Below are 9,393 nucleotides of genomic sequence, written 5' to 3'. Positions count from 1 at the left end.
TTTACAGCATATTAACGAAACGTTGACCAATTTTAAATTGCTACACGTTCCTTTGTTTAAACATAATAAAACATGTTTACATAATTTAAAATAATGATAACAAATCAAAGTATCTGATTGCAATATTCAAATATAATACTGTACATATACATGAGCTTATACAAATACGACACGAGATGTGGCTGTTTATGAAAGAGAGAAAATGACGGTATAGGGGCAATTTTATGAAGTAGCTGGACTCACTAATGTAGCGAGAGAGACTCTTAAAAACATGGCATAGTCTACTAATTACGTATAGATAGGAAGGAAGGAGAAGATGGGTGTATAAGCTGACGTGCCGTAATATTGATATATGACGTGGATGTTTTTCAGAGAAAAATGAGAAGAACATGTTAAAATTTAGAACTCGGAATTATTGTTGTACGCACAATAGGTTTGGCCATGGTAGGACGTGAAATTACTTGTTAGAAGGAATTACACGGCAGTGTCCACTAACCAGTATGTCAATGTGTGCGTGTATATATATGGATGAAGAGAAGCAGTGTAAGCTTGGATAACGAAGCACCCAACGTCAAGAAACACATAAAAAATAAAAAAATAAAAAAAAAAGATCGAAAAGAGAGAATGGCGGGAGCGAAGTGGGAGCGAGTCATGGGTAAGGACAAGTGGAGCGGAATGCTGGAGCCTGCTCTTGACCTGGATCTGCCGAAATTCATCCTGACCTGCGGCAACTTCGCGGCCGCCACTTACGACGCCTTCAACAGCGACACCAACACGGCCACCGCCGGAAACAGCCTCTACACGAAGGAGGAGCTGTTCGACAAGGTGGGCCTGGTGGACGCCTCCAAATACAGGATCCACAAGTTCTTATACGCCACCTCGGGACTGGGCGCAGTGAAGGCGGCGTTGTTCGAGACGCCGCGGGGAAACATCCGGAACCCGTGGGACGGCGACCGCTCCTCCAACTGGATCGGCTTCGTGGCGTGCAGCTCCGACCAGCAGATCAAGGCCACGGGGCGGCTCGAGATCTTCGTGGTCCTGCGCGGCACGGTGGTGTCGGCCGAGTGGGTGAGCAACATGAGGATCGGGATGGTGGCCGCGGAGCCGCTTCTGATGCAGTCTCGGACTGCGCGGCTCAAGCTTTTTCCCGACGGGTGGCAGTTCGACCTCCCGTGGATGCGTTGGAACGAGCCGCAGGTGCACGCCGGGTGGATGTCGGTCTACACCTCGACCACGCCCGGGTCGGCCTACACCGCCCAGAGCCTGAGGACTCAGATCCAGTCCGCCGTCGAGGAGCTTGTGGCCGCACACAAGAGTGCGCGCCCCAGCGTCGTGCTGACGGGGCATAGCCTCGGCGGGGCTCTGGCCACGCTGGCGGGGTTCGACCTAGCGGTCAACGCTGTGGCCGGGAGAGACGTTCCTGTGACGGCCTTCGTCTTTAGCTCACCCATGGTCGGCAACTTGGCCTTCAAGGACAAGGTGCTTCAGGTTCCTATGCTGAAGGTCCTGCAGACCAAGATCAAGGACGATCCCGTGCCCAAAGTCCCCGGAACCATCGGATACGTGGCCGTGAACACCGCCGAGCTCGAGGTTCAGGCGCGAAATGCTAAGGGGTTGACTTTCACGCCCATCAAGACTCTGCTGTCAGGGCAATTCCACCTCCACAATATTGAGCTTTTGTTGTATGTTGTCGCCGGGTGGAACGGCCTCAGCAAGGAGTTCAATCTTCAAGTCAAAAGGAGCTTGGCCTTGGTCAACAAGTACACGGGACTCTACAAAAGCCCCCAAGTCCCCGAGTTTTGGTGGAAGGACAAAGACAAGAAAGGGATCGTCTTCGACAAGAATGCCCAGGAGTGGGTTTTCCCTAAGTAACTATTGGAATCTTTCTTATAATATATGCATATCTACGCACGCATGCGCCGAATAAATGTGGGCTGATCCCTGGGATGATAATACCTATGTACTAGTCTTTTCCCTTGTGACCACCACTTCCTATGTTTGTATTTCTAAGTACACGCGCAGAATAAAATTTATCGATATCTTACTTGCCGCCTTTATATCATTCATTTTATTATTCTTCTGATTATTAGCTTTCTACTAGTTATTAGGTTGAGATCACTGTGTATGTGGCGCTCTTCCGATAGCATTCTAAATTGCATGAAGGGCCCTAGAAAATGACCTAACATCATGAATGAAGGCTTCCTGTGCTGGATTCACATGAACTGACTGATTTAGACTTTCACCCAAGCCTAAATCAGCAACAACGGAAGGACTAATGTTCTTGGTCTTGTCAAGACCATCACCACGACTCATCATGGCATTCACAATGGGTTAATAACCATCACTAGCCAAGCCCTTAAGAACATTCTCCTCACGGGCCTTCTACATTCTTAGTAACCCTAGGATTAGAATCAACATAGAGGTTACCTTGATCTTCAGTTCCGGTGACCACTTCCTCAGGTCTCGCCGAAAACACAGCATGATGATCGCAATCAGATGATGAGCCATCTGATTTCCGACCAAATAAGACATTATTATAGGCTTCTTGTTGTTAGGAGGAGGCACGTCATCGTACTTCACCACAATGCCACGTTTAACAAGATGGGGAGAAATAGATCACTGGTCCATCCTTGAAAGACGAATCTCCGGCTGACCATCGACACTCTTCAAGGGTTTTCCCAGAAATATCTTCACACCATGCTTGTTGGGGACAATCTTCTCAGACCCACCTTTACTGATAGCTTTTCACGTCGTGTGGACACCATTGTCGCGTACATGAGTTTTTAGTGAGGAATTAGGGCAAACTCGAAAGAACAAGAGGGAGACACAAATATAGGATCTTGAAATTTTAAATATGCGTGAAATCAGTAAGAGAAAAATAGTCTATTTTAATCAAGTAACTTTTCTTTGTGAAGTGAGGGTGCATACAAGACACACTGCTACAAAATAGACTTTTTAATGTTGATAGCTTCGCATCACCAAGTTTCACAAAAATTCGATGATTTTAAGTTGGATTTTTATATTTAGATGCGACATGTCGCATCTAAAGATTTTATTGAGTATTGGATGAGACATTTATCGCATCTAAAAGTTGAAAAATCAAGCGGGCTTTATTTCCCTCTTTTATTTTGATGACTAGGCCAACTTTCTCTCTTTTTTTTTGTTTTTTTTGTTTGGGTATTTCACTACTACAAATGTTGGATTCTACAACCTATATTCTACAACGCTTACGGCTAAGTGTTGTAGAAACTGGAGATTCTACAACACTTAAAATAAGTGTTGTAGAAGCTGGGTGTTTCTACAACGCTTATGGCTAAGCGTTGTAGAAGCTTGATGTTTCTACAACGCTTATGGTTAAACGTTGTAGAAGCTTGGTGTTTCTACAACGCTTATGATAAGTGTTGTAGAAGCTTGAGTGTTGTAAAATTTCACCATATTTCAGATCTCCCACAACGAAGCGACTATCCGTTGTAGAAGCCTCGCCGCGGTGACGTGTTTTTCTCGCCGCGGCGAGAACTTTCTACAACGGATAATCTAAGCGTTGTAGGATTAGTAAAATTTAATGGACCTCGCCGCGGCGAAGAAGGATTCTCGCCGCGGCGAGGAGAGTTCCAGAAAGCCTTTTTTGGAGAAGATTTTCGTGCCGCGGAGAAGGCTATTTCTCGCCGCGGCGAGAAAATTCTGGGCTTACATTTCAGTAGCCTGGCCGCGGCGAGAAATAGTCTTCGCTGCGGCGAGAGTTCTACAACGCTTACTCTAAGCGTTGTAGAAGCGTTTTAAAACCTAAAAATTTAAATTTTTTCAAAAGGCCCGCCCGAATTTCAGATTTAGTCAATTTTTCTTCTTCATTATTCTTCTTCTTCTTCATTCTTCATTGTTCTTCATTCTTCTTCTCCACCACCTCTCTCTCTCTCTCTCTCTCTCTCTCTCTCTCTCTCTCTCTCTCTCTCTCTCTCTCTCTCTCCGCCGTCACTCTTCTTCTCCGCCCTCACCCTCTCTCCGCCTTCACTTCTCTTTCTCTATCCACCATCACTTCTCTCTCTCTCCGCCCTCTCTCTCTTCTTCTCTCCCTTACTCTCTCTCGGCCCTCACTATTCTTCTCCGTCCCCACAAAACCCAAACCTCAAACCAACAAAAGTCACAACCACAAACCCATAAACTCCACCACCACGTCAAACTCACACAAGCCTAGGCATCTCCGGCGACAACTCCGACTCTCTCTTTCTTCCACGCCTCCATGCTCCACATCTACACTCCGGGTTAGTTTTTGGTTGAGAATTATGTATAATTTAGGTTGAAAATAAGTGTTTGTTTGGAATTGAGAGTATGGATTGATATAATTTAGGTTGAAACATCATATTTGTTTGATATTTTTGTTGGAATTGAGTTTGCATTTGATATTTAGTTGAAATTGTGGTTCTTAGATTTCATGTCATCCATTACTACTAGTTCTAGCGGTAGCGGTAAAAGAAAAACTAGAAAACGACCACAAAATACACATCGCCGCGTCGAGAATTGGGGTAGAACACATATATTTCTCGCCGCGGCGATGTATATTTTTCGCCGCGGCGATATAGTTCTACAACGGATATCTTATCCGTTGTAGAATATCTCGCCGCGGCGAGAAATATACATTGCCGCGGCGAGAAATTCTGGAATTTTTTTAAATTGGACAATGGAACTCTATCGTTGTAGAAGCTTCTACAACGGATGTGTAAGCGTTGTAGAAGCCAAGCTTCTACAACGGATATCTAAGCGTTGTAGAAGCTTCTACAACGCTAGATTCTACAACTATTTTTAAGCGTTGTAGGATCTCAGTTTCGTAGTAGTGTTTGTTCTAATAATTAATATTTAGGCATAGTCATATTTTCTTCTTCTTTCTTTCATCTGTGTTGTATCTTAGCTTTTCTATCTCTTTTTTGTGAATTTCACTTGCTCTCTCTCTCTCTCTCTCTCTCATATTCTGTCTATCATCTCTTTCTGTCTCACCTCCGCCACCACTCAGTGACGATTTTTTATTTTGACTATGCGAGTCGTGCCGTTGAAGGACGAGTCCGTTTATTTTTGTTATTAATGATTTTTTTGTTTAGGTTTCAATTTTGGTTAGGATTGATAACTTTACTCTGAATAGATTAGTTCGAATAATAACATTAAGAAATACAAGAGTCTGAGTATATAACCCTAAAATAATAACAAAATAGGAATAACTAAAATAACCCCACATAAATAGAATAATAACAAACCCACTATCTCTCTCTCCAACCCTTACCGCCGCCCCCTCCTTCTTCCTCCGCCGCCGTCGCCGCCCCCTTCTTCTTCCTCTGCCGCCGTCGCCGACATCACTCTCTCCTCTCTCTTCTTCTTCCTTTGCCGCCCTCACTCTCTCATCTCTCTTCTTCTTCCGCCGCCCTCACTCTCCCCTCACTTTTCTTATTCCTCCGCCGCCATCACTCTCTCCCCTCTCTCTTCTTCTTCCTCCGCCACTCTTCACAAACCCACTCTCCGCCTCCCTTCTTCTTCTTTCAAACCCACTCTTCACAAACCCATCCTTCACAAACGCCAAACATTCCCACCTACACAAGCCGACGTCTCCGACCACAACACACAAACTCCATTGACTCTCACGCCCCGTGCTCGTCGTCTTCACTCCGGGTAAGTGTGTTTTTTTATTTAATTTGTAGTTTTATGTTGAAATTAGGTTAGAATTGTGTATTTGTGTCTAAATTGATGTTGGATTTGAGTTAGAATATTTGATTATCTTGAGTATGAGTTGGAATTGAGTTAGAATATTAGATTGAATTTCGGTTTGAGTTTGTGTTGATTTGTTTTGAATTGAAATTGAATTTCGGTTTGAGTTTGTGTTGGAATATTAGATTGAATTTCGGTTTGAGTTTGTGTTGATTTGTTTTTTCATAGATTATGTATACTACTAGTACCGTTAGCGGTAAACGGAGATCCACCAATATCGATGGTCCCGGGAAAAGAAGAAATACTCTTATGCCCAAGGTTAATAAGTGTAAAACTCTTGGTAGGAAAATAAATGTATTATTTGATGAAAAAAATCAACCAATGAATAAGGAGGGAGATGAGTTGTCGAGTTATTTCGGCGTTTTAGCTAGAGAACACGTTCCGATTACGATGCTCGATTGGAGACTAAAAGAGCATAAACAACTAAAAGAAAGGATTTGGAATGAAATATGTGAAGCTTTTACGGTTCCTATAATATATAAGCATAATTGTCTTATGAGAGTTGGAGAAGCGGCGAGATTATTTCGACACGAGCTATACAACGATCATGTCAAAGATATCCTCAATGATCCAAGCGCCTTAAAGAGGCCGGAATGCGTTTTAAAACGCTATGGAAATATCACCGAAGAGGATTGGATAAAATTCGTTGAGTATAGACGTTCCGAAGTGTTCAAAAAATCATCGGAAAATGGGAAAGAACTAGCCGGGAAGAACGTGTACAAATCTAGAACCGGTCGTAATGGATATCGCAAACTTGATAAAAAAAAAAAGGTTAGATTTATTACATGTTTCATTTTGTTATCCTTGTTTTGTAATATAGCATTTAATTAATTAATTTGTGGATTGTTTGATATATAATATATAGTACGAGGAAACGGGTCAATGGCCTACAAAGGAGGTACTATGGGTTGAGTCGAGAATGAAGGACGAAATCAACTACAAGGATGATAAATATAAGTCAATGGGAGAAAAAATCGTAAGTTTTTTCATTTTGAAATCATCAATTAAATATTATAATCTTATTATGAATTATATGTGAAGGGAAAGTTAACTCAAGAAGTTACGGATGAGTCAATGGGAAGTGTCTTGCAAGACGCTTTGGGAACTAAGGAACATTCCGGTCGTGTTCGTGGACAATCTAAATACTCGTCAAGTTGCAATTCCGTATCTCGCCCTTCAAACTCGACCGATGAGGTAACTAAGTTACGTCGAGAAATGTGTGAGTTAAAAACTTTCATCATGAAAGCTTTAACTCAAAATGGTTTGAGCCTCAAAGATGCTAATGACGAGTTGCCGAGTGTTCTACGTCCCACAAATGAAGATGTTGAGTATGAAAACAATGTTGACGGTGAAGAGATGGCTAAAGGTGATGATGAAGAGATGGCTAAAGATGGTGATGATGACATGGGTAAAAAAGCGACGTCTTTAGGTAATTTTAAATTTTTTAATACAAGGAATAAAGTTAAATATTTTTGTACTTTTTTGAATAACATTAGTGAATTTATTAGATAAACAATCTCAACATGACGTTGCCGTGGATCTCAATGTTGGTGTCGTAGAGCGTTCGCGTGTCGATCCTCTAATTATCGACAAACCCGATAGTGTTCGAGCAAGTTGCTCAATGAATCCAACCACGCCGGTGACACCGTCTTTGGATGACAGCATCGAATGCCTTCTCCTCCTTGATGATTTTGCGAATGGAGGCACGGTTCATGTAGCAAATGGGCGAGCGTACATGAAAGCCGAATCCGTTCATTTCTCATCTTTGGAGGATGTAAACGTACGAGTGAGCGTTGCGGCGGCTTTGATTAAGAAAGCTTTTTTGCCGATCCCCACCGATGAAGCCAAGACTATTGAAGAAGCCGTATGGGGGTTCGTTAAGTGGCCAAAGAGATTAGTAGAAATCGAAATTGCAAAAGAGAGTCGCGGCCCGGTGGTCACACAAGCGTTGAAGGTCGGTGGTGATGGTGAACCTAGCCCCGAAGACGATAAGAAGATTTCATACAAATTGATTAATCCAAAGTTTCGATTGCTAGCACAACATGCCAACCGAATAATGTTACCGAAAGGGGATTCAATCAATGTCAAAGTTTGTACAAGTATCGCCGTAGTGCCTATTCCGGTGACGTTTGAAGATGTTAGAGAATTCCTTAGATACGAGGATATTGGCGCGTCGTGCATCACAGTTTACATGGGGTAAATATTTCTTTTATATGTTTTATCTTCTATCAATATATAATATTTCATTTTATTAACTAATTCAATATTTTTTTTCGTAGTTATCTACAATCTATATTACGCAAAAATAAGCGGAGTGAAGTAATGTGTTTTGTAGAAGCCGGTTTGAGTTGCTACCTCCAAACCAACAACGATGAGGCCCATTTGTCCGAACGAGTCAAGCAAATCGGCAAAATGGTTAGAAATGTAAAACCAAGACAACTAGTTTTGATGCCGTACAATTTAAATGGTCATTGGATGCTTGTTGTCTTCGATCTTTGGAAAGATCAAGCGATGTTCTTCGACCCGTTGAAGAATAAAATCCCAACCGATTTAAGAAACTTGATAAAAAGGTAAATTAATAACATGTTATTTGACATATTTCATTTACACCAATATTTGTTTTCTAATTTTTTATTAATGTTGTGCGTATAAGGATTTTTTCGGATTTCAAGCTTGAGAACCAAGGCGCTCGAGACAACGGCCAATCAACTTTAATCACTTGTGCTTCGGCTCCTAGACAAATCGGAAACACGGAATGCGGGTATTATGTCTTAAGTTATATGCGTGATATTGTTGGAGTTGGTCTAGATAAACTACAATTGAAGAAGTCATATACACCGGATAACTTAGAAAAAGTTAGAGAAGAGTGGGTATTTTACGTACAAACTTTTATAGAATGTGAATATTAGTTTGATTTTAGATGATGTAGATTTTTTTTATATCTTTTGGATGTTTTTGGATATATACTTTGTTTTGGATGTAATTGACATGTTTTGGATGTTTGGATATTTGGTTTTGGATATATTATTTCATTTTCAGGTTTTTTAATTGGAAAACTGTAAAAATAGCTCTCAGGTACAATTTGGCCGCGGCGTGCGATATGTCGTGCCGCGGCAAATTTTCCTGGGAATACAATTCGCCGCGGCGAAACATGTACCTTGCCGTGGCGATTTTTTTTAAAAAAATCAACATTAACTCGCCGCGGCCACGTTACGTGTTCGCCGCGGCGAGATATTCCACAACGGGACAATTGTACCGTTGTGGAATACCTCGCCGCGGCGAACACGAAACGTGACCGCGGCGAGTTAGGCGGAAAAAAAAAACTTTATGTCGCCGCGGCAACGTGTATCGTTCGCCGCGGCGACTAATTCTACAACGGGACATTTGTCCCGTTGTGTAATAGTTCGCCGCGGCGAACAATACACGTTGCCGCGGCGACTGAAATAAATTTGTGGAATTTTTCCACAACGGGATAGTCCCGTTGTGAAATCATGGAAATTTCCACAACGGGAATCATTACTTTTCCACAACGGGACGAGTACCATTGTGGAATCATTCCACAGCGGAGGATTCCACAATAGTACAAAACCGTTGTGGAAGCTTTCCACAACGGTTCTGTACCGTTGTGGAATCCCCAGTTTGTAG

At 42.3% G+C, this 9,393-nt stretch overlaps 1 pseudogene; it reads left to right on the top strand.

Annotated features, from left to right (window-relative positions):
* The first annotated feature begins 543 nt into the window (after nucleotides 1-543).
* LOC149407054 (phospholipase A1-IIdelta pseudogene) lies at nucleotides 544-2,057 on the top strand (annotated as a pseudogene).
* Nucleotides 2,058-9,393: the final 7,336 nt, after the last annotated feature.

The sequence above is a fragment of the Urtica dioica genome, chromosome 1, assembly GCF_054948205.1.
Source record: "Urtica dioica subsp. dioica isolate 48M chromosome 1, U.dioica_male_clone48M_v1_H2, whole genome shotgun sequence".
Lineage (NCBI taxonomy): Eukaryota > Viridiplantae > Streptophyta > Magnoliopsida > Rosales > Urticaceae > Urtica > Urtica dioica.
This window is presented reverse-complemented; position numbering and strand designations above follow the sequence as displayed.